Source organism: Lissotriton helveticus, chromosome 3_1, assembly GCF_964261635.1.
Source record: "Lissotriton helveticus chromosome 3_1, aLisHel1.1, whole genome shotgun sequence".
Taxonomy (NCBI): Eukaryota; Metazoa; Chordata; class Amphibia; order Caudata; family Salamandridae; genus Lissotriton; species Lissotriton helveticus.
Window position 1 is genome coordinate 496,169,243 of NC_136061.1, and position 25,754 is coordinate 496,194,996.

Below are 25,754 nucleotides of genomic sequence, written 5' to 3' on the forward strand. Positions count from 1 at the left end.
CCTTGTACCCAGTTTAGAGAAGTAAGTGAGGAACATAGTGAAAGAAAGTAATCCGACATCGTGAAAGAAAGTGATCCGACTGTTCTGTGTTCATGCTTGAGCTCCCACAGATTGTGAGATTGAAAACCAAGGAAAGGTAGGAAATTCCCTAGTGAAAAGGACCAAAATCAACAGGTCAAGAAGACCCTAAGATGCAAGAGAATATGATTAAAAGAATATTACCGCTCACCATGTTTTAGATAATCTAGTTTTTGCGGTTGTTCCCGATATCGTGCTTCTTCTACAACAGTTTGAAGGGCAGTCACAGTGGATCACAATGTGTGCCTGCAGAATGCTTAATGTTGAACTCCAAGTGGAGTGACGGTCCAAGTTTCCACAAAATATTAGGTCGCTGTCACTATAAACGGTCAATGAAAGTGACAGATCCGGGCCCCTGTGTATGGGAGGTTAAGTAGATAGGTGAAAGTTGGACCTATATCCATATATATGCTAAAACAATTATTCTTGTAATCAGCGTCCTACATATAAAAAGAGAAACTCTTCACATTCAGATTGATGTCATAGGCCAGTTCAAAGCTTATGGTCCCATTTGATGTCCCCATTCATAATAACCAATAGTGAGCCCCCTTCTGTTGATTGTGTCAAATGGCAAAATCACAGAGTAGTTTGCATATAGACATAATAGTAACTGTGCTCCTTTGTTGGGCAACATGTGGATCACTGGCGCCAACATACAAAAATGAAAATTTCCTGTAATTATATATCTAACCGCGCTGTTTCAGGAGCATAAGGCAATTTCAAACGACATGCTCTTAAAAATTGCAAGCAACAACATGTTACTAATGACTGCCGTGTGCTGGTTATATATATTTTTTGGTTGGTTGACCCCCCATCCCGCCCTAATGTACTGTTTCTCCTAGAAACTGCAAATACACCTAGTGTAAAAAGGTGTACCTCGGGGGAACTCCAGAGGGGAAGGGGAGTCTAAGTACCCAACGAAGTCTCCGGCTTCAAGAGGGGTCCGCAAAAGCGTAGTGACGCCACGGTGCCTGAAAATAATCAGAAATGTCAAAATCCACAGCCGATTTTGAGCCAGCCCTCAGACGTCTATTAAATTAACTTTAGCGATGCTCGGTGGTCTCGCTTACCTTCGGTATAGCCCCCGTTCTCCGCTGCTCCTCCTCCTGGAATTTTGGACGCGCCAGGACCTCGTAGCGCGCCATGTTTTAAAGCAGAGAGAGTCGTCACTAAGCAGAAATCACGTGACCCCGGTATCGGCCCCTATCGCGGAGAATGGAAAGTCCATTCTAATGTAGCGGCCATCTTAGAGTGAGGCCGGTAAGACGATCTAGGTTATAATATAAAGCCGATCAGGCGAGTTCAATTGTGGTACCGTATGATGACCTGATAAATATGGCATCCCTGACTATTTTCCACTAATGTTAAGTGGTAGAGACAGGGTTACTGTCCGAAATATACGGTGTTGTAATAACGAGTGACAACCCGGGGATACCCGACTGAATGTCAATTACTTAAGAAAATCAGTCATATAATTCCTATTTTTTTCGTTGCCAGTGTAACGAAGCGAGATTAATCGTCACAGTGTAATGGTCCTTTGTAAGTGAGATAGGCCCCTGTCCTAGATGCCAGAACATTTGTTCTCATTCAGCAGCCATATTAGAGTGGTGCCCGCAAGGCGATTTTTGGATTATGGTATATTGCCGACGGGTGCGAAATTGGTTGTGTTGAAAAATAATACTCCAGCCTCCTGGTCAAATAAGTCGCAATAATCCATAATTCAAACCCATCTCTTTATCGCCAGTACACCAATTGGATCAGTATTAAAAGTATGAGGTGTCACTATAATAATTGACAACCAAGGTAATAGCCGACTAATGGCTAGATGTCAGAGAATCAGTCAAGTGTGATGATATATATTTTTTTCTTTTTTTCTCGGTTGTGGTAAATATATAAAAAATAATAATGAAAAGTGAAGAAAGCGCATCCAGCCTTACTATCACCAGACTGAAGCGTGAGCAGAGAGATATAGTTCCCAGATGAGATAGATATAATGCAATATCCTGCCATGCAAGGTTTCAAGGTGTTGAGATAATGCCAATAGATAGTGCAGTGGAGAGTAGATGGTCACGTATATCTTGGAACCAGTTCACCAGGTTTTTCTTAGAAAATGTGTTACAAAGGCACTGCAATAATGCAGGAGAGATGGGTAATGCACCATAAGGCAATATTATACAAACTTGTATAGGTGCTCTACACATAAAAATTTTTTCAACATGTATAAATGATCACATATTGTTAAGCAAGAAATTATAGCTACTAAGGAGAGAATGGGTGATATGCCTGTGGAGAAAATAAAAAAGTGTTACAGCAATTTGTTTCTTACAGAGTAACATAACATCCCTCCATTTGGTCAGCCTGGACCTGTACTTACAACCAGGAACCTGGCTTCCGTCAAAACAAAGGAGATGTTAATTTAACCAGGCTGACCAAATGGAGGGATGTTATGTTACTCTGTAAGAAACAAATTGCTGTAACACTTTTTTATTTTCTCCACAGGCATATCACCCATTCTCTCCTTAGTAGCTATAATTTCTTGCTTAACAATATGTGATCATTTATACATGTTGAAATTTTTTTTATGTGTAGAGCACCTATACAAGTTTGTATAATATTGCCTTATGGTGCATTACCCATCTCTCCTGCATTATTGCAGTGCCTTTGTAACACATTTTCTAAGAAAAACCTGGTGAACTGGTTCCAAGATATACGTGACCATCTACTCTCCACTGCACTATCTATTGGCATTATCTCAACACCTTGAAACCTTGCATGGCAGGATATTGCATTATATCTATCTCATCTGGGAACTATATCTCTCTGCTCACGCTTCAGTCTGGTGATAGTAAGGCTGGATGCGCTTTCTTCACTTTTCATTATTATTTTTTATATATTTACCACAACCGAGAAAAAAAGAAAAAAATATATATCATCACACTTGACTGATTCTCTGACATCTAGCCATTAGTCGGCTATTACCTTGGTTGTCAATTATTATAGTGACACCTCATACTTTTAATACTGATCCAATTGGTGTACTGGCGATAAAGAGATGGGTTTGAATTATGGATTATTGCGACTTATTTGACCAGGAGGCTGGAGTATTATTTTTCAACACAACCAATTTCGCACCCGTCGGCAATATACCATAATCCAAAAATCGCCTTGCGGGCACCACTCTAATATGGCTGCTGAATGAGAACAAATGTTCTGGCATCTAGGACAGGGGCCTATCTCACTTACAAAGGACCATTACACTGTGACGATTAATCTCGCTTCGTTACACTGGCAACGAAAAAAATAGGAATTATATGACTGATTTTCTTAAGTAATTGACATTCAGTCGGGTATCCCCGGGTTGTCACTCGTTATTACAACACCGTATATTTCGGACAGTAACCCTGTCTCTACCACTTAACATTAGTGGAAAATAGTCAGGGATGCCATATTTATCAGGTCATCATACGGTACCACAATTGAACTCGCCTGATCGGCTTTATATTATAACCTAGATCGTCTTACCGGCCTCACTCTAAGATGGCCGCTACATTAGAATGGACTTTCCATTCTCCGCGATAGGGGCCGATACCGGGGTCACGTGATTTCTGCTTAGTGACGACTCTCTCTGCTTTAAAACATGGCGCGCTACGAGGTCCTGGCGCGTCCAAAATTCCAGGAGGAGGAGCAGCGGAGAACGGGGGCTATACCGAAGGTAAGCGAGACCACCGAGCATCGCTAAAGTTAATTTAATAGACGTCTGAGGGCTGGCTCAAAATCGGCTGTGGATTTTGACATTTCTGATTATTTTCAGGCACCGTGGCGTCACTACGCTTTTGCGGACCCCTCTTGAAGCCGGAGACTTCGTTGGGTACTTAGACTCCCCTTCCCCTCTGGAGTTCCCCCGAGGTACACCTTTTTACACTAGGTGTATTTGCAGTTTCTAGGAGAAACAGTACATTAGGGCGGGATGGGGGGTCAACCAACCAAAAAATATATATAACCAGCACACGGCAGTCATTAGTAACATGTTGTTGCTTGCAATTTTTAAGAGCATGTCGTTTGAAATTGCCTTATGCTCCTGAAACAGCGCGGTTAGATATATAATTACAGGAAATTTTCATTTTTGTATGTTGGCGCCAGTGATCCACATGTTGCCCAACAAAGGAGCACAGTTACTATTATGTCTATATGCAAACTACTCTGTGATTTTGCCATTTGACACAATCAACAGAAGGGGGCTCACTATTGGTTATTATGAATGGGGACATCAAATGGGACCATAAGCTTTGAACTGGCCTATGACATCAATCTGAATGTGAAGAGTTTCTCTTTTTATATGTAGGACGCTGATTACAAGAATAATTGTTTTAGCATATATATGGATATAGGTCCAACTTTCACCTATCTACTTAACCTCCCATACACAGGGGCCCGGATCTGTCACTTTCATTGACCGTTTATAGTGACAGCGACCTAATATTTTGTGGAAACTTGGACCGTCACTCCACTTGGAGTTCAACATTAAGCATTCTGCAGGCACACATTGTGATCCACTGTGACTGCCCTTCAAACTGTTGTAGAAGAAGCACGATATCGGGAACAACCGCAAAAACTAGATTATCTAAAACATGGTGAGCGGTAATATTCTTTTAATCATATTCTCTTGCATCTTAGGGTCTTCTTGACCTGTTGATTTTGGTCCTTTTCACTAGGGAATTTCCTACCTTTCCTTGGTTTTCAATCTCACAATCTGTGGGAGCTCAAGCATGAACACAGAACAGTCGGATCACTTTCTTTCACGATGTCGGATTACTTTCTTTCACTATGTTCCTCACTTACTTCTCTAAACTGGGTACAAGGATATCTGAATCACAACCCGTCTCTCTTTTTCTCTTCTTCAAGGGTCTGTACGACCCGCACACTAGCACATCTTGGTGCCTAATTCTCCAATAGGCATGGCATGGTGTTTTTTAAATCAGGACCAAGCACTTCTTGCTTGGACTTGCGCTGTGACTGCATGGTACCGGTGAGGGGGTAGATGCGGTCATGAGGTAATTTTTTAAAATTTGAGATTGATACTTAGTAACTGTATAATTCGGCTAAGGTATCTGGATCTATGGGTGCGCATGTTGTTGTAATTTGACTTGAACTGGTGCCCCCTTTGGGCAAACGTCTTTTTAACATTTGATAAACACTTATACATGTCAATGTATTTTTACAGCCCTGATGAAATTCCCAAGGCACGAATGGGAATGAAACGCGTTGGCTGTGCCGCTGTATATGAAAATAAAGAAAATTTTTACAAATAAGAACCGAAGATCTACAACTTTATTTGGACTTCCGTATACTATTGACTTTACTGTGTGCGCCTCTCTGCTCTTACACAACACAATGTCCTTTTGTAAATATGTGTATAAAGTTTTATTTTTCAAACACTACAAATCCTATAATGCCGCATTGTGGCAGACATGGGTATTTAAAGTGAAAGTGAAAAGGGACTCACTAACCGTGACTAAGGCCATCCAGGCTGAAACGCGTTGGTTGAGTTGGTGTGTGGTAAAATAAAATACCATTGAGTAACCTACTCTGGAGTGCCGCGTCTTTTGTGGAGGAATATATATATATAAATAAAACGACTTATACACGGACCCTGGAGTGCGAGTCTTTTGTGTTCCTAAAAATCAGGATTGGGAACCTCTTCCGACATGTATATATATATATATATATATATATATATATATATATATATATATATATATAGTCACTGAAAAAAATGAAAAAAAACATAGCTTTCACACCAGTTATAGTTAGCTGGAAATTTTACTCGCATAAAACCATTGAAATTCCCACGTTATAGTTAGTTGGACTCACTATAACTTGCGCGTGCAATGCACTGCTGATGACGTCACATATTACATCACTCATGACATGGTCAGTGACATCACTGATGACACCATCCAGTGAATGTGTCTTTCCGAGAAATAAATATGTGTTATATATGTATATGTAAAAGTTGATGGAAGAATAAATGTTTAAATAAGTGTTTAGATGTTAAAAAAATGTTTAAAAAAAATTGATTGGTTAACTGGCTTATTAAGTGTATCTTGGGTAATACATATATTAGTGAGTAATGTTTAAATATTTAAATATAAGGATTAGTGTTTCACTTTCTGTATAAGTGGCTGCATGGTTTGGTGAGTAGCTACATGTGTCTGTATATGGGTTATTAGATGTTTGTTTTAGTATCAGTATGAGTGTTTGTATGGTTTGGTGGGGGTATTACTTAGCACATAGATGCATGAATAACTGACTCTCTGTGTGTGTTTTTTGAAGACAGCATATGTGCAGGACTGTATGGGTGGATGACTGTGTATATGTGTGTGTTAGTGAGTGAATGACTGTCTCACTAGTGTCTTTATCAGTAACTACATATGTTTTATTCTAGTATATGTGAATATTGATGTATGTAAGTGAGTATATGTGAGAGTATGAGATTGTAAGAGTTCCTGTTTAAATAAGTATGTGTTTCTATAAGTGATTGTTTAAGAGAGTAAGTATGTGTAAGTTTCCTTAGAAGTGAGGTGGTTGTGTGTGTATAGCTGTATATGCAAATAAATGGATGTTCAATAGTTTATTTGCATGAATGAGTAACTTTTGGATGACTGTCGGTGTGTAACAGGATGTATAGGTGTATCACTACATATGATGAGTGAGTATATGTATGAGTGACTATGTAGAACTGTTTGTGAATAAGTGGATGTGTATATAGATGGTGGAATTACTGAATTGGTTGTTGTAACTGATATGGGTATCTCCATTTTTTTGAAAATTTTAGTTTCTATTTTTGAATATGTGTTTCAAGGGTTACATTACAGTGAAAGGAGGTCTGTCACTGTGTCACAAGGATGGTTTCATCAGTGATGTCATGAGTGATGTCACTGACCACGTCATGAGTGATGTAATATGTGACGTCATCAGCAGTGCATTGCACGCGCAAGTTATAGTGAGTCCAACTAACTATAACGTGGGAATTTCAATGGTTTTATGCGAGTAAAATTTCCAGCTAACTATAACTGGTGTGAAACATATGGTTTTTTCAGTGAATTGAATAGGTTTTTTAAATGCTAATTCCTAACTATAACTGGTGTGAAACCTATGGTTTTTTCAGTGAATCTCAATGGTTTTTTAATAGCAAATCTCTATAGGTATGAAAAGTAATATTTTTTATAACGAATTTTATATTGTATAATTATGTAATAGTATTTTTTTGCCCAGGAGCGCTCCCGGGGCGCGTACCGATGCGCTTACCGGTAAGCGCAGTGCTTTGGCGCGCCCCGGGGCGCGTACCGATGAGCGTCCCGTTAGCGCTATTCCCGCGAACGAAAACAACATTGTGATGTATCGCGTAGCCGCGTGATGCGTCATATGACGCACTACAAAAGTGCACCCGGAAGCACCCGAGCGCATACGATTGCGCAACGTAAGCGCCCCCGGGCACGCACCGGGGCGCGTAGCGTAAGCGCGTCGGGTCATGTGACCTGAAAATAACACTTTTGATTGGTTCAGAACACTTTTGGTTTCCAAATGATGAGAAAGCCCAGGTCATGAGACCTGAAAATAACACTTTTGATTAATTCACAACAGTTTTGTTTTCCAAATGATGAAAGACCCCACCTTTTTTCCTCATTTTCACTTTGTTGTTTGAGTGAAGAAGACCTGCATTCATTTTCTGTGAGAAATGGCTTCACTAGTAGCAGCTGCAGGTGCATCTGCACCACCACCACCTCCACCACCACCACAAGGACCACCACAAGACCACATTGGTGGTCAAGAAGAAGAGGAGGATGAACAGGAGGAGGAGGAGAGGGACTTTCTGCCTGAGGACAATACCCCATACAGACCCAAGGAACATTTTATTTGGAACTTTTACAAGATGCCAAGGGGTGCAAAAAAGGTGAATGCAGCTAAGGTAACTTGCCTCATCTGTGGCCAACAACTGTCAAGAGGGAACCCAAAGAAGAAGTATTCTTTTGGGAACCACACTATGATTCGACATATGCAGAGGAAGCACCCGAACACTTATTCGGCAGCAGAGGTCAGGGAACTGACCAAGAACCCTCCCCATCCTTTTTCTTCAAGCGCCTCCAATCAACCCACTCCATCGGGTGCAGAGGCTAGGGAGATGGTCTCTAATGTACAAACCAGGTTTGCAAATTTTAAATTTGTTTGCAAATATTGCAACAAAACAATTTCATATGGTGAGCAAAGCATCACTTTACTCAATTGAGCTGCAGACAACCATCACTGCAGCAAGCAACTTTAATTTGTTTACATTTTTTTTGCTCCAGTTGAGCTGTTTGCAATTCCCTGTGTTTTGTTTGACCCCAGAAAAACTACAAAAAAAAATTAAAAAAAATATAAAACAACAATAAGAATAAAAAAACTGTTCTTTTCAGAACTACCTACAATTTATATAAAAATGCTACATTTTTAAAAAACTCTGTCTTTCTTTTTTTCTCCAGGGTAGCGTACCGGTAGGTGTACCGATACGTGTACCGGGGCGCGCACCCCCTCAAAAAAATAAAAAAAAATAATGAGTGTGTGTGTGTGTGGTGTGTGTGTGGGGGGGGTGGGTGTGGGGTGTGTGTGGGGGGGGGTATGTGTGTGTGTGTAGGATGTGTGGGTGTGTGTGTGGGGTGTGTGTGTGGGTGTGTGTGTGTGGGGGGTGTGTGTGGGTGTGTGTGTGAAGAGTGTGTGCGTGGGTGTGTGTGTGCGTGAGGTGTGTGTGTGGTGTGTGTGTGTGTGTGTGTGGGGTGTCAGAGTTGTATGTGTGTGGGGGGGTGAGGTGTGTGTGGGGGATGTGTGGGGTGTGTGTGGGGGGTGTGTGTGGGGGGGTGTGGGGTGTGTGTGTGGGGGGGTATGTGTGTGGGGTGTGTGTGTGTATGAGTAAAATGTTCAGCTAACTATAACTGGTGTCAAACCTATGGTTTTTTCAGTGAATTTAATAGGTTTTTTAAATGCTAATTCCTAACTATAACTGGTGTGAAACCTATGGTTTTTTCAGTGAATTTCATAGGTTTTTTAAGTGCTAATTCCTAACTATAACTGGTGTGAAACCTATGGTTTTTTCAGTGAATTTCAAAGGTTTTTTAAATGCTAATTCCTAACTATATAAGGCCTGAAACCTTTGGTTTTTTCAGTGAACTCGCAAGGTTTTTTAAATGCTAATTCTATTAGCGGATAACGTTTATATATGTTAATATCCATATGGGACCACCTGAACAGCCCTAGGGGGGTCAGGGTGTTTCTACAAGGCCCCCAAATCTTTTTTTTTTCTTTTAAAAAAATGAGGTACGCGTTCCGTACGCGACTTTCCGATTTATTTATTTTTTGGGCCTTGGGGGTCCTTGTGGGACCCCCTGAGCAGGCCTAGGGGTTCAGGATGCTTCTAACCTTGATAGGTTTCAATTTCCATGCCCCGCCCATTCATATATTAGGCTTATGAGTTAGCAGAATGTGTCTAACTAATGATCTTCATTTATGCGTTTATGTTTATATTTCTAACATCCAGTTATTCATTTATGTGTGTGACATTATTCCAGTCTCCTTAGCTTAGCTTGTGTGCCACCATTTTGAAGCATTTCTCTATGCATACAAGCTGCACTTGCTCATTCCCCCTCCCGTAGGAATAGGAATATTCCACATGTCAGCAGTCTTTGTTTCTTGGTTTACTGTGACTGAAACTCCTTCTAGCGAAACTCCTTATCTGGCCATTCTCATGTGCTGGAGATGCTGCAGCCTGGCTCCGCGTCCTTGGGAAGTGATAACAAATGTTGCTATTGCAGGTGCAGATGCCTCCTGTATGAGGCCATTGTTCACCCTTTCTGGGGTCCAGTACTTTTCCAGTATGGGCGTGTTTTACTCTGCTTTTCGTATTATAATGTATCACCATGATGATATGAGTCAGTCCTCTCGGCGCACTCTTAGCGGTGAGGTCGGACAGGGCCCTCTCATATGGGAGTTAGTGGCCTAATAAATTGCTTGTTTTATTCTTCTCCACTGTCCGGCTGACTTATTATTGGGTAACTATAGGTGAGTGCGGTAAGTCACTCGGGTGGATTTGAGCCACGCTTATCAGATGGGCGCCCGAACGGGGACTCCGCGATTAGGACCTTTCTCACCCGTAAGTGGGTAGCAGAAGGCCGGGGACCCTCTGGTCGGCACGGTGGGCCCGGGTACCCATTTGATGCCGAGCTTGGTTCTCGCAGCGCTGCCCCGCCCTGCTGATTGGGAGAGGTCCCGGGCCACGATCCTACGCCGGAGTCCGGAAGGCGGAACTTTGGAGCTGATCGTGTTGGTCCTGGCAGCCGGAGGTGGAGAACGGTAGAGGTCGGTACTGCGTACAGAAGGTGAGTGGTCCGACTGTTGTTTGGAGGAGCCGGGGTGCTCCGAGAGACCGGTGTGTCTTTGGTAAAAGGAGGAGCCGGGCGCTCCTGGGGCTAGTGTGCTCCGGGGAACTCAGAGTGCGAGAGGTGCTCTGACAGACTTGGCGGAGACTGGGTGAACGTTGATTTGAGGTCATCCGACTGGGTGATACTGCAGTTGATGTGTGGCTTGCTGTGGAAGGATTCCGGGATTCACCCGAGCCCCTAGGGTGGTGGCTCGTGGAGAATGGGTGCCGGACCCCAAACGGTGTAGTGCATGTCGATTTGTAGTGTCACCTAGGAGACGGATGTGTTCCCCAGTCTCGGAATAGCGGGTGTGCTGTTCGGTCTGCGGTAGGGTCCAGGTTCCCCAGGACTTGGTCGATGGGCCTTGTCCCATTTTGGTACCACGTGTTTTGGTAAGGATTCGATGTAGTGTACATTAAGTTGTGAGTGTGTGGTTTACCAGTAAGTGAGCGAGTGTGAGTTTTGTGTTGGTGCGGACTGCATGAGAGCGGGATGCCGTGTTTCAGTAAATTACAGTGTTTAGGGTGCTGTGGTGATGTCTCAGACGTTAGATTGGCTGAGAGTCAACCTGCCCCGGTGGAGGGCTCTCCAAATTTTGAAATGTACGTCAAACACGGTTTACCCCCGATTTTGTTTTCTACTTTGTGGCATAAATATACGAAGGATAATGTAGATTTACAGTGGCCTTTGCTTGACTCTTTTGATGGAGCGAAATTAGATTACTTACAAGATAGATTGTTTGCTAGGTGCAGTCGCCAGAGCATGTTCGATTCTTTACGGATGTGGCAGAAGGAGGTATGAGAGCGGCAGATAAGGGAGGAGAAGGTGGCTCAGAAGAGGGCGGCACAAACTATGGCGCAGAAGGCCAGAGAACACACTAGGAAAGAGAATGAGTTGTGGATTGAGCGCGCAGATAGGCGTTTTAGGCTGTTGGATAATAAAAGCTATGTAGCGAGAGAAGAGGAACAAGACGAGATGGAGGATATTTTGAACGCTCGACCCCCTCCCCCATATGCCCCGCAGCCATTATACCCTGTGTTAACGGATTCCGCCTCCTCAGCGGTTTCGTTTCCCCAAATGGATGCCCCTCCCTCGTCTGGTACCCCTGCTTCCTCTGTGGTTGACCAAACTCTCTCCTCTGTCACCGCGCCCCTGCTCTCCCTTTTTGCGACGAGCCCACCTGCCCCTTCTGCGCTCTCCCCGGCGCTCCCCACGGGTTCTGCTATTCCCACTGTTTCGGCCGGTGCTACCCCTCAGAACGCGTTCCTGACCCCGACCCGGGGAGCGGGAGGCAGGTTGTTTACTCAGGTACGGAAGCTGCTTACGCGTTCTGCTGTTGGGTTGGATGAGAAGACAACGGTAGCTAATCAAGCCTGTCAATGGGCCAGGAATAACATTTATTCATTGGAAGACATTTGGTCTACCATGAAAGATTATGAGCCTTTGATGCAACAACATGCTTTGTGGCACATGTCGACGACATTGATAGCGTTGTGGGAACAGGGATATGGTGGGGAGGCACCGGCGATTCTTCGCGATATTAAAAATAATGCCTATAGGGCCAACACTGGCATAAAGGATGTGCTCCGTAGTCTGAGGTTCTTGTTAGAATATATAAATGAGTTACCGGCAGCGGGGGATCCCCATTTCCCTGGGATACACCCAATGCGTGAAGTGCACCCTATTTTTCACCCTGAGGTACCTGAAGTGATAGACCTGACGACACATACCGTGACATGAGCTTGTGTCGATGCTCATTTCCAAGAACAGTGGGTATATACACCCTGGAAACGAAGCGAGGTACTGGCCTTAAAGGCTCAGTTACCTGACTCGAGGAAAAATCCGACAGCTTATTACAAAGAATTAACAGAGGCAGCTTCCTCGACGGTCATGACTCTAGTAGACATTGAATTGTTTTTCGGATTATTGGTCCCGGTGGATGTGTGGAGACAGGTGAAGGGTTCAGATCATACAGAAGAGCTGGGTGGTACTTGGGAAGCATTCAAGGATTGGGACAAGGAACGAAAGCCAGGAGAGAAGCCGAAGGCTGAGATTTTAGCGTTACCAGGGCGTATAATAAAATATATGCACTCACTTATTCCCCCTAAAAAGGTAGATTGGGATAAGTTGACTGCATGTAGACAGAAAAAGGACGAGGCAGTCTCGGATTTCTTTACTCGTTTTGAAGAGACGTTCATGGATTTCAGTGGTCAGGATATTTCTCAAGATGGGGGCCTGAGACTTTTCGTTAACAGATTCGTAACGAATTTGTTGCCGGAAATATCAGCTCGATTACAGGCATCGGAGAGTACGTGGACAACATCCACTCCCTCTGGTATTCTGAGCATGGCCCAGTATTACGAGCATAGAGAGAACGAGAATAAGGACAGGCAAGAAAAGAAGGCGAAATATTTAAAGACGAGGGTGTTACTGCAGCAGGTGGCAAAAGGTCGGGGACGTGGAGCTCCGCCCATGGTGGCTGGCCGAGGAGAAAGTAGTTACGGAAGGGGTGAGAAGAGAGAGCGTTTGGGACAGAACCAGTGCGCCAACTGTAAACAGGAGGGGCACTGGTGGAGAGAATGTCCAGAGCTTCGGTCTGCTGCCGGGCCAGGCAGAGGACGAGGTCGGGGTGAGAATGGCAAAGAGGGTAGACAGTCCGAGGAGGGCAGGAGACAGGGAGGAAAATATTTTGACGGAGGGAGAGATAGACAACACTTTCAGAAAGAGGGTGACAATTGCAGAGATAGACAGTACTACAACGATGCATATGCTATGGATGACCTGACAGGATTTTCTTATAACTAGGACAGCCTAGGACAGAGCGCGGGACCTGTTTCTGTGGATGTTGATCAACGTGGGCCTTATGCGACGGCAGACTTGTCTGGATCCCCTCAGAAATTTTTAGTGGATACGGGTGCTTCGAAAAGTTCAGTGGCACGTTCTCAGGTCCCAGGGGCGGCTCTGTCTGGCAAGAATAATATCTCCGTGGGGTTTTCAGGTACCCCGGTGGTTAGCCCCATTTCTAAACCTCTTTTACTTACGATTGGTCCTTTTACTGTAGACTCTCCCTTCCTTTTAACTTCACATTGTGGTGAGAACTTACTGGGTTTGGACTTGCTTAAAAGATTGAATGCTACAATTTACTGTTCCCCAGACAGTGTGTACCTCACGTTGGGTCCTTCTGTTGCGCGTGCGCAGCAGTGTTTCTCGAAGGATGAGCCCCTCCCGGTTGAGTTACAAGGGATTCCTGGGAGTCTGTGGGCTAGCAGTGATATTGATGTGGGAAAAATGGACATTGCCCCAGTGTCAATAAAGGTCAAGGTGGGAGCAAAGCTACCTCGGATACCCCAGTACAAAATATCTAGGGATGGGGAGAAGGCTTTGTTGCAAATAATACAGGATTTGATCCGGTCAGGGGTAGTTGAGGAAACGGATTCTAACAGTTGCAATAGTCCTATTCTTCCAATCCTTAAGAGGCCCTCCGGTGATGCCAGCGAGGGTACACCTGATGTCTATCGCTTTGTGATTGATTTACGCCACATTAACAAGGTGGTGGAGCCCCAATATCCGGTGGTCTCTGATATTACCACGATTCTGACCATGATACCTCCCTCGGCTAAGTATTTTTCTGTCCTGGACCTTAAGAACGCTTTCTTCAGTATTCCTGTGCATCCAGATAGCCGTTATCTCTTCGGATTCTCATTGGCTGGCCGAAGTTTTAGATTTTGTAGAATTCCCCAAGGTTATACGGAAAGCCCAAGCATTTATAGTCAAGCCTTGAAAGCACAGTTAGATGATTTGGAACTCTCACAGGGTAATGTCTTATTGCAATATGTGGATGATATTCTCATTGCCTCAGACACTGAGGACGGGTGCCGAGAGTCTACTGTTAAATTGTTACACCATTTGGCTTGTAAAGGACACAAGGTGTCCCTTCCTAAATTCCAATACTGTCGACAGGAGGTTACCTACCTCGGTCATCTCTTATCGAAGGAGGGGAGGAGGTTGACACCGGAGCGCATTAAGGCGATAACTAATATGGCTGTACCTAATACGCAGCGAGAGGTGCGCGCATTCTTGGGCATAACATCGTATTGTCGCCAGTGGATACCTAATTACGCCTTACTAACAAAACCCCTTCTGTATATGACTACTAAAGAAGTGCGCGAACCCCTACCTTGGACTCCAGCATGTCATGAAGCGTTTGAGTTATTAAACACTGCTTTATGTTCTGCACCTGTTTTGGGAACACCTGATTACCAGAAGCCTTTTGTACTTTACGTGCACGAGGCGGAAGGTTGCGCGCTGTCTGTCCTAACTCAGTGTTTTGGTGGGAAACAGAGACCTTGCGCTTACTTCTCTGCTATGCTTAACAACGTGGCAAGAGCATTGCCGAGCTGTCTAAGGGCTACAGCGGCCTCAATCAGACAGTCGGCAGGGCTCGTACTGGGTTCAGCCCTTACAGTAATGGTACCGCATGCTGTGGATATTTTAATAAACAGGACACAGACGCAGCATTTAACTAGTGCTCGTCTAACTGGTTACGAGATGCCATTATTTGCAACACATGTTACGATAAAAAGATGTGCCACTTTGAACCCAGCCACGCTATTACCTCTCCCTTCAGATGAGAAAGACAATGAGATCCATGATTGCTTGTTTCGGACAGAAGAGGAAACAAAGGGGAGAGTAGATTTGACGGACAAGCCTCTTGATGATCCTGATGGGGAGCTGTATGTTGATGGGTCCTGTTTTAAATTAGCAGATGGTACCACAACGGCAGCATACGCAGTCACGACTTTAAAAACAGTGGTGGAGACTTCTAGGGTCCCGTACAACTCAGCCCAAGCTGCAGAAATAATAGCATTGATGCGAGCATGTGAATTGAGTGAAGGACTGGATGTGAATATTTACACCGACAGCCAATACGCCTTTGGCGTAGCCCGTAGCCCATAGTTATGGGCGACTGTGGGCGGAACGGGGATTTTTGACATCGCACGGACAGAAGATTCAGAATGGCCCATTGATATTACAACTGTTGACAGCCCTGACACTTCCTAAACGATTAGCTGTGATTAAGTGTAGTGCACACAATGCAGTGGTGGATGATGTGGGGCGGGGAAATGCATTTGCAGACCAAACGGCTAAAGAAACTGCTAGGACAAAACTCCCACGAATGTTTGTGGCAGGACCAGCTAGGTGGGTACCGGATGTCAACATGTTTGCAAACACTGTACAGAGTGTGCGGAACATACAAGAAAAAGCGACTGAGGAGGAGTTGAAACAATGGAAGGATGGAGGGGGCGGTTGGACTCGGATGAGTGCTGGATGGATGTGTCAGACAAAAGGCGTTGGTTGCTCCCGAATGCATATGTCCTCCCAGTAGTGACGATGGCTCATGGACCAGCTCATATAAGTGCAAAGGCCGATATGCAAATTATTAGATTCAGTGTGGAGCAATAAGAACATTTCCAAGGTGGCAACACATTTGGTAAAGCAGTGCATGGTCTGTCTAAGACATAATCCTGGGAAGGGAACACCCGTCCCTGTAGGTAATTTTGCACCCCCATCCAATCCCTTTGAGGTGATACAGATGGACTACATTGAAATGGAAAGGGTAAACAACCTCAAGTATGTCCTTGTGGTGGTATGCTCATTTAGTAGATGGGTGGAGGCTTTTCCAACTAAGGATTGTACAGCCATCTCAACAGCTAAGATGCTGATTAAGGAGTATTTCAGCAGGTATGGCTTGCCTAGGGTGATCTGGAGCGACAACGGCACATCCTTTAATGCTGAACTGATGAAACAGATCTGTAAGGGATTACACATTTCTCAAAAATTCCACGCTGCCCAACATCCACAGGCTGCGGGTTTGGTTGAAAGATTTAATGGTACATTGAAACTCAAAATGGCCAAGATACAGGAGAGTACAGCGCTGCGCTGGCCAGATGCACTTCCCCTTGCCTTACTTTCTACAAGAGTGACAGTGAATTCCAAGACAGGTGTTTTTCCCCACGAAGTTATATTTGGCAGGCCCGCCAATGTGTGGGGTGTTCCTAGACCTAAATGTTTCTCAGAGATAGAATACCCTTTGTTGATAGATTACCTGTATGCTTTGACTAAAGATCTTCGTTCTATTCATCAGCAGGTAGCAGACAACCTGAAGCCGTTGCCTGAGGGGCCCGGACACGACATACACCCAGGGGACTGGGTTGTCATCAAGAAATATCAGCGGAAGTCCTGCTTGGAGCCCAGGTGGTCGGAGCCAAAGTTGGTGCTCCTCACCACCCGCACCACACTTCGAGTGGAGGGTCGGAAGGCGTGGACCCATGCCTCGCACGTAAAAAAGGTCCCCCTTCCACTGCCTTACGATGAATGGGTAAGAGGTGGTGTTGCAGATCACGAGACAGAAACAGTTCCTCGTTATATTCCTTTCTCAGATGCTTTGCTGACGGGCGAGGAACAGAGTGAGAGCGAACAGGGACCAGCCCTGAGTGCAAGTCGCGAGGCCTCCCTTTGTCACAGTGAGCAGACACCGGAAGATACCTCTCCAGTTATTGATTCCCCCATTCTGTTCACAGATCCTGAAGTGCGAGGGAGCACTCGTTACAACTTGCGGCCCAGAAAATAGAGGCAAAGGAACTGAGCACTGGAAGAAGGGCTGAGGTAGGGACTAGAGACGAATATTGCTGAGGAGGTTAGCCTAGTGATAGGGATGGACTGCTGGTAAGAGCCCTGGTGCACTATCAAGACATTGTTGAGCGGGACACTAGGATTGCGTTTGGGCCCAGGTTCTAGTGCTCCTGAGTTGCTGCAGTTGTGCGACTCCGTCGAGGGATTAGGGATTGCGAGACTGAAAGCCTGCCTGTCAGGCTTTAACGGACACAGGGAGAAGATCCCTTTTAAGGGTGAAGAACCCCTCCGGCCGGTTTTAGAGTGTCTGGAACTTTTAGAGTGTCCCTTTAGTGTCTTTTGGACTTCCTTTTAGGTGAAATGTACCCTTTTGGTCGCCCAATTCCAGAGGAGGAGCAGCCTTTGGCTGCTCCTCGTACATCAGAGCCTGATTCACCATGGCATGCCCTGCCCCGAAAAGGAAAAATAGTGGTTATTGTCGTGCTCATTATTACATTTTTGATAATTCTTGGAATACTGTTCTTCTTAGATGCAGCTTATCCTGTCCACAAGCTTGTCCCTACTTCTTCCCCCTTGCCAGAACATAACATGATTACTGTTGATTATGGAGAACAATGCATGAGGAAAGGCTATCGTGACAATGTTTTCATTAAGACTCTACATCATGCTCATGCTGTGTATAATGTGACAGATTGCTGGGTTTGTGGGTTGCTCCCATCTGCTGCATATAAAAAGGATAGGTTGCTAGCGCTTCCTTTAACTCCCGTGAATAGTTGTGTGGGCTGGTACACCTTGATTGGGATGGTGAAATTCTTCCAACAACCTGATTTCCTAACTCCCCGCCTACCTGGTGCTGGGTCAACGTTGACAATGCGAGTACGCCCTCTGCCCCCTTCATCCCTTGGACGGTTGTTTACTGACGGACGTTTTGATCAAACATTCTTAGAGACATGCTCGAAGAAAGTAGAACGGTTTGTGACACCCAATGATACGGACAAAGTGAGAGAAAATTTTCTGCAATTGAACGCTTCCTTAACATATAGATACCCTCCTGCGACAAACAGTAGTGGTCATTCTCTGGTACCACTAGCGACTGCTGGGCCTTCACCTTATTTCTGTATTAGGGGAAGAGGTCCCATTAAAGTGGGTGACAGCTCCTGTAATGTAACTGCTTCAATTCGTTTGCCCTCTAGTCCCTCATTAGTTACTCCTCCAAACATTTACTTCGTCTGCGGAGGTAATGGGTATTTGTGGTTACCTGAGGGTTGGAGTGGGACGTGCTACTTAGCGTATCTACTTCCCCCTGTTTATGTGGCACCTTCGGATTATCATAAAACTCACCGGAGGTTTGCCATTATGCAAGGACAGCGTAAAAGGAGAGACCTCCAGGTTGAGGATGTCGATCAGACAGACACTTCTGGGCAGTAATTCACAGATTTTTCTAAGGGTCTGTTACCATTCTGGGGTCCGATCTTTAACAGTAGAGCCATTAGGCGTCTTTCAAGGGTAATGGAAAAGGTAGTGAATACGGAGGCTGATATTGCAGCCAATATGTCTCTTGAGATGCAGGCTATCAGATTATTTACGATCCAGAACAGGATGGTGCTTGACGTCATCCTTGCTGACAGGGGTGGAGCTTGTCGCATCATCGGGACCTCTTGCTGTGTTTATATCCCTGACTCCGCCCCGACGGTTAATTTAGCAGTACAGAAGCTCCATAGGTTAGCGACAGAACTCCATCAGGACACTGGCACCTGGTCATTGCAGACATGGATGTGGGGCATATTCTCTTCTTGGGGTTGGAAAATTTTGATGGGTGTTGTAGGGATAGTTGGTGTACTTTTGACCTGCTGCCGCTGTGTTTATTGCCTTCCCCCCTGTTGTTCCATGTGTGCCAGCAATATACGAGTTTCCAGACGGCCAACAAAACAATATCCTGTATCCAATGATGTTGAGCTCTATGATGTTCATTGGCTGATGCTTATTGATGATGATGTTTTTGACTAGAGTAGTGCCCCGGCCCATAGATCTTGCTGTAAAGACTTTCCTTTTGGTTAATAAATGGAAACACACGTGTTAGCCACAGTCTGCTAAAAGGAGGGACTGATAGGTTTCAATTTCCATGCCCCGCTATTCATATATTATGCTTATGAGTTAGCAGAATGTGTCTAACTAATGATCTTCATTTATGCGTTTATGTTTATATTTCTAACATCCAGTTATTCATTTATGTGTGTGACATTATTCCAGTCTCCTTAGCTTAGCTTGTGTGCCACCATTTTGAAGCATTTCTCTATGCATACAAGCTGCACTTGCTCATTCCCCCTCCCGTAGGAATAGGAATATTCCACATGTCAGCAGTCTTTGTTTCTTGGTTTACTGTGACTGAAACTCCTTCTAGCGAAACTCCTTATCTGGCCGTTCTCATGTGCTGGAGATGCTGCAGCCTGGCTCCGCGTCCTTGGGAAGTGATAACAAATGTTGCTATTGCAGGTGCAGATGCCTCTTGTATGACCATTGTTCACCCTTTCTGGGGTCCAGTACTTTTCCAGTATGGGCGTGTTTTACTCTGCTTTTCGTATTATAATGTGTTAGAAGCGGCTGTCTCTAGTTGGCAGAGGTATACACTTCTGACAAATAGGGACACACCTTTTCTAGTCAGGGCAAGGGGATAACACACTTAGATAACCCCTGCTCACCCCCTTGGTAGCTTGGCAAAGCAGACAGGCTTATCTCAGAGGCAGTGCATTAAGCATTTATGACCACATACAGTAATAAAGTGAATACACTACAAATGGACACGACACAGTAGTATTATAAAAATAAGGATTTTTATATAAGGCTTAGCACAAGACCAAATAACGACAAAAATATACCACAATCTTAATAAATACTCTTGGAAGGAAAAATAATAGTTCAAGCACGGTTTCTTCTTAGCACAAAGTCTTTAGTAACAAAAGCAACTCTTCTTCTTTAAAACACAGTTCTTGGCAACGATGTAACCCACACGGGAGTCACACGAAAGTTAATCCAAAGGTTCGGCGTCGACCGCGAGGAGCGCTACGTCGAGCCCGGAGTCGCACAGACCCCCACAACACAGTACCTTGGAAAAGTGAAGCACTCAATGATCAGCGGCGTCGAGATGTCCGGCGTCGCGTCTTCGGCGTCGATCGGGCCTCGGAGTCGGGGCGATCTGCAGCGGCGTCGACCGAAGTCAGGCAGGAGCAGCGCTCACGAGATGAAGCAGGATACGGCGTCGTCGTCGATGTCGATGTTGCAAGAGTGAGCAGCGCTCACGGCGTCGAGAGGGCTCGAGGTCAATGTGATCAGCGGCGGCGTCGACACAGGGTCACTTGGAGCTGGAGCCGAACTCGCTACTCACTGGCGTCGCTACTGGCGTTGATCGGGCCCGGCGGCCGGCGTCGAAGTTGCGGGACACTGGAGCCGTTACTCACGATGTCGAGCTGGATTTGGCGACGTCCGTCGGCGTCGAGATTGCTGGATTCTTCAGAGGTGCTGGATTTTCAGGTTCCAGCAACAAGCACTTTTAGCAAATAGATGAAGTCCTTTGGCCCTGTGACTTCAACAGGAGGCTGGCACTCTTCCAACCCTTGGAAATTTTCTTTAGCAAGTTTGAGAGTACACACTCAGTTCCTCTCTCCTGGTTCCTTGGCAAAAATAAAGAAGCAACTGCAGGATTCCCCCAACAAAACAGCACTCTGGCAGAAGGGGTAGGCAGTCCTTGGATCAGCAGGCTTCTTGTCCTTGGTTCAGGTTTCCTTGTCAGAAGTGATCTAAATTCTTGGTTCAGGGGTCCTTCTCTTATACCCCTTTTGGGCTTTGATCCCTTTGTCCATGCAGGGGAATTTCCCCCCATCTTGGGTTTGTTGTGGGTGTTGCCAGGCCTAGGCACCTGGCCTATTCACTGTGCAGGGCAGAGTCTTCAGCCGCCCAGCAGGAGCAGAGCCAGCATTGTCACTGGCAGGGGCAGGGCCATCAGTTGCCCGGCAGGAGGTGGGCCAGGAAAGTCCTTGGCAGGCTCAGAGTCATCAGCCGCCCGGCAGGGGGGCGGAGCCAGCATTGTATCAGGCAGGGCAGGCTATCAGGAGCTACTCTTCCCCTACTCTCAATGCAAATGCCCCACTCATCCCACACTGACTCATTCAGACCTCTGGAGCCACCCAGCTCCTGTCACACGCACACCAGAACCAGCAGAGACCGGTAGACAGTTGGACAAGAAAATAGCTACTTTCTAAAAGTGCTATTTTCAAACACAGAGTCTAAAAACCATCCACCCAAACGGATGCGTTATTAAACCCTGAGTTCAGGGATACCAAACTCGACATTGCACCATGCTCCCCGAGCCCGCTAGGATTATAGCATTAATAATCCTGGCAGCCCATTCTAACTTATGGAGAGCAGGTTACCTTACAATAGTGAAAAACGAATATGGCTGTAATTCACTATTAGGACATGCCAACCTTGTCAGGCTTGTCCTACCTTATGCTTACAATGCACCCTGCCCGTGGGCCTACCATAGGGGTGACTAACATGAAGTTAAGGGTAGGTTTAGGGACTGGCAAGTAGGTGTACTTGCGCAGTCCTCGTGACAGTCAGACTGCACGTGGTCTAGCAATGGTAGACCTTCAGACATACTTTTACTAGGCCGCTCTTGTGGGTGGCACAACACGTGCTGCAAGCCCACGAGCAGCATTTGTATTTACAAGCCCTGGCACCCTTGGTGCACTCTACTAGGGACTAATAGTAAACCAAATAAGCCAAACATGGAAGTCAATCAATACAGCAATTTCACATAGGGAGCACTTGCACTGTGGCACTGATCAGCAGTGGCACAGTGCCCAAAGCAATACACCAGCAAAAACATCGTAAACAGAGGAGGCAAACAGAAAAAATGGAGGAGAGACTCATGCCAATGATGCCAGGTCTAACACGTGTCCCCTCCAGCTGAAATGTGGGGAGAACTACCCTTACCCTAGGGAGTCCTCATCACTAAGGCGGAAAAATCTGGACAGACCATCAGCATTGGCGTGATCTGTGCCAGGGCGGTGTTCCACCGTGAAGTCCATCCCCTGTAGGGAAATGGACCACCTCAACAGCTTTAGATTCTCACCCCTCATCTGCATCAACCCTCTGAGGGGCCTGTGGTCTGTCTGAACCCGGAAGTGAGTCCCAAACAGGTAGGGTCTTAGCTTCTTCAGGGCCCAGACCACAGCAAATGCTTCTCTCTCTATCGCACTCCACCTCTGTTCCCTGGGAAGTAACCTCCTACTGATGAAGGCTACAGGTAAGTCTCGGCCCTCTTCATTCACCTGAGCTAGAACAGCCCCCACGCCATGCTCTGAAGCGTCCGTCTGGACAACAAATTCTTTAGAAAAGTCGGGTGCCTGGAGTATGGGTGCTGTGCACATTGCAGTTTTCAAGGTGTCAAAGGCCGTCTGACAGGCGTCAGTCCAGATCACAAGTCTTGGCTGCTTCCTGGAAGTCAGCGAAGTCAAGGGGTGCACAATGTTACCATAATCCTTGACAAACCTCCTGTAGTAACCCGTGAGACCCAAGAAGGCTCTCACCTGAGTCTGGGTTTTGGGCGGTGCCCATGCCAGGATGGTATCAATCTTGGGTTGCAGGGGGGCCACCTTGCCGCTCCCTACTTGGTGCCCCAAGTACACCACTGAACCCTGCCCAATCTGGCACTTACTGGCTTTGATTGTGAGGCCTGCTCGGCGCAGGGCCAACAACACTTCCTGGAGGTGGCGCAAGTGTTCCTCCCAGCTGGCGCTGAACACTGCGATGTCGTCCAGGTAGGCGGCACTGAAATCCTCCAGTCCAGCCAAGACCTGGTTGACCAACCTCTGGAAGGTGGCAGGGGCATTCTTCATCCCAAAGGGCATAACCCGGAACTGGTAGTGCCCATCTGGTGTGGAGAATGCCGACCTCTCTTTTGCCCCATCAGTCAAGGCGATCTGCCAGTACCCAGATGTTAGATCAAACATACTAAGGTACCGGGCAGCCCCCAACCGATCTATGAGCTCATCAGCTCTGGGGATGGGGTGCGCGTCAGTCTTTGTGACTGAATTGAGTCCTCGGTAATCCACACAGAACCGAAGTTCCGGTGAAGCACCAGGCGCTGCAGCCTTTGGGACCAAGACCACTGGGCTGGCCCAAGGACTGCTAGAGGACTCAACCACCCCTAAGGCAAACATTTTGGAGACCTCCTCCTTGATGTATGCTCTGACCTTGTCAGTCACTCTGTAAGCCTTGTGCTTCACAGGAGTGCTGTCCCCGGTGTCCACATCATGGACACACCACTGAGTGACACCAGGAATCAAGGAAAACAGATCAGGAATTGTTCCAACAGTTGGCGACAATCCTGCTGCTGTTCAGGGGTCAGTGTGTCAGAGAGGACAACACCATCCACTGACCCATCTTGCTCTTTTGCATACAGGAGGTCAGGAAGAGGCTCACTCTCCTCCTCCATTCCAGCATCTGTAGCTAGGAGCATGCCCACTTCGGACCTTTCTAAGTGGGGCTTCAAACGGTTGACATGCAGGACCCGCAAGGGGTTCCGGGGAGACTTTAAGTCCACCATGTAGGTGACATCGCTCTTTTCCTCCACAACCTTAAATGGTCCAGTCCATCTGTCCTTGAGCGCACAAGGTTCCACAGGGGACATGACCCAAACTTTCTGTCCAGGCTGGAGCTCTACCAGAGTGGCATTCCGGTCGTACCACCGCTTCATCTCTTCCTGGCTGGCCTCCAGATTTGCCTGAGCAAGATCTCTGAAGCGCCTAGTCTGGTTCCTAAAGGCCAGCATGTAACTGTATACATCCTGGGGAGGTTTCCTGGGAGATTGCTTCCAGCCTTCTTTGACCAGACTCAAAGGTCCTCTTACCGGGTGTCCATACAAAAGCTCAAAGGGGCTGAACCCTAGAGACTTCTGTGGCACCTCACGGTAAGCAAACAACAGGCATGGCAAGAGGACGTCCCATTTACGCCTCATTGGTTCTTCAAGACCCATAATCATGCCTTTAAGGGTACGGTTGAATCTTTCAACCAACCCATTACCTTGAGGGTGGTAAGGAGTGGTGAACTTGTAGGTTACCCCACACTCCTTCCACAGAGACTTCATATAGTTGGAAATAAAGTTGGTGCCCCAGTCTGACACCACCTCTCTGGGGAACCCCATTCGGGAGAAAACACCCATCAGTGCCCGTCCCACCACGGGGGCCGTCACTGTTCTGAGAGGGATGGCTTCCGGGTACCGTGTGGCATGGTCCACCAAGACCAGGATGAACCTGTTGCCCAGGGCTGTCTTGGGGTCCAGGGGCCCAACAATGTCAATCCCCACCCGGTCAAAGGGGGTACTGACCACGGGAAAAGGTTGGAGGGGAGCCTTCTGCTTCCGCCCGCTTTTCCCACTTGCCTGGCAAGTTTGACAGGTCTTGCAATGGATATCTGTATCCCTTCTCATCTGAGGCCAATAAAAATGGGTGACAAGCCTGTCATAGGTCTTGTCCTGCCCCAGATGTCCAGCTAACGGAACGTCATGAGCCAAACCCAGTAGGAAGGCTCTGAAGCGCTGGGGTACCACCAGCACATGGGCGGACCCAGGCTCAGCAGCCTTAGGCTCGCTATACAGGAGATCGTTCTCCCAGTAGACCAAATGTGACCCTGACTGATCACCTGTTGTCTGGGCTGAGGCCTGCTGCCTCATACCCACAAGAGAAGGGCTCACTTTCTGTTCTGCACAAAATTCTTCCCTGGAGGGACCACCATCCTGCTGCCAGTGGGTCAGCTCGGGCAGGTCTCCCAGTTCAGCAACTTGTTCACCTGTGGGTTCCAGGGCATACCCCTCAAGGTCTGCCTCCTCCTGGACCACGAGAACTACGGGGGGCGGTTTCCCGCGCCCCCGGCCTCTTCTCTTCACAGCTGGGTCCTGGGCCATACTTTCAGGCTCCAGAACCCCATCAACACCCTTACTTGCTGTCATGGATCGAGTGGTTGCACACACCCACTCTGGCACACCCAACATTTTCAAATGCGTCTCCCTCTCCACCTTAGCCCAAGGGGAGTCTTCCAAATCATTGCCCAGGAGACAATCAACAGGCATGGCGGGCCTTACAGCAACTTGAAGAGTACCTGAAACTCCCCCCCATTCAAAGGGAACCTGAGCTACCTCACACTCTCTCTGGGAGTTGTCAGCAGCTATCACAGGGTAGAATGCGTGGGGAACAACCTGCTCTCTGGACACCAAGTGACACTTGACAGCTATCACACTCGCTCCGGTGTCTCTGAGAGCTTCCACTCTATGGCCATTAATGGTCACCTACTGCCTATATTTCTTAGTGTTACTAGGCAGAGGGGGTGGAGGGACCATTTCCATGTCTCCTAAAGAGACCAGGGACATCTCTGCGGGACCCTCCCCACCATGGGCAACCATCTCCTCCCCTCCCAGGGCTACACTCGCCAACTGACGGGGTGGTGCACGGGGTGGTGCACTAGAGTTCTTCAAGGGACACTGAGGATCATAAAAACGGTGTCCCACCTGCTTACAAGCGAAGCAGGTCATTGGGC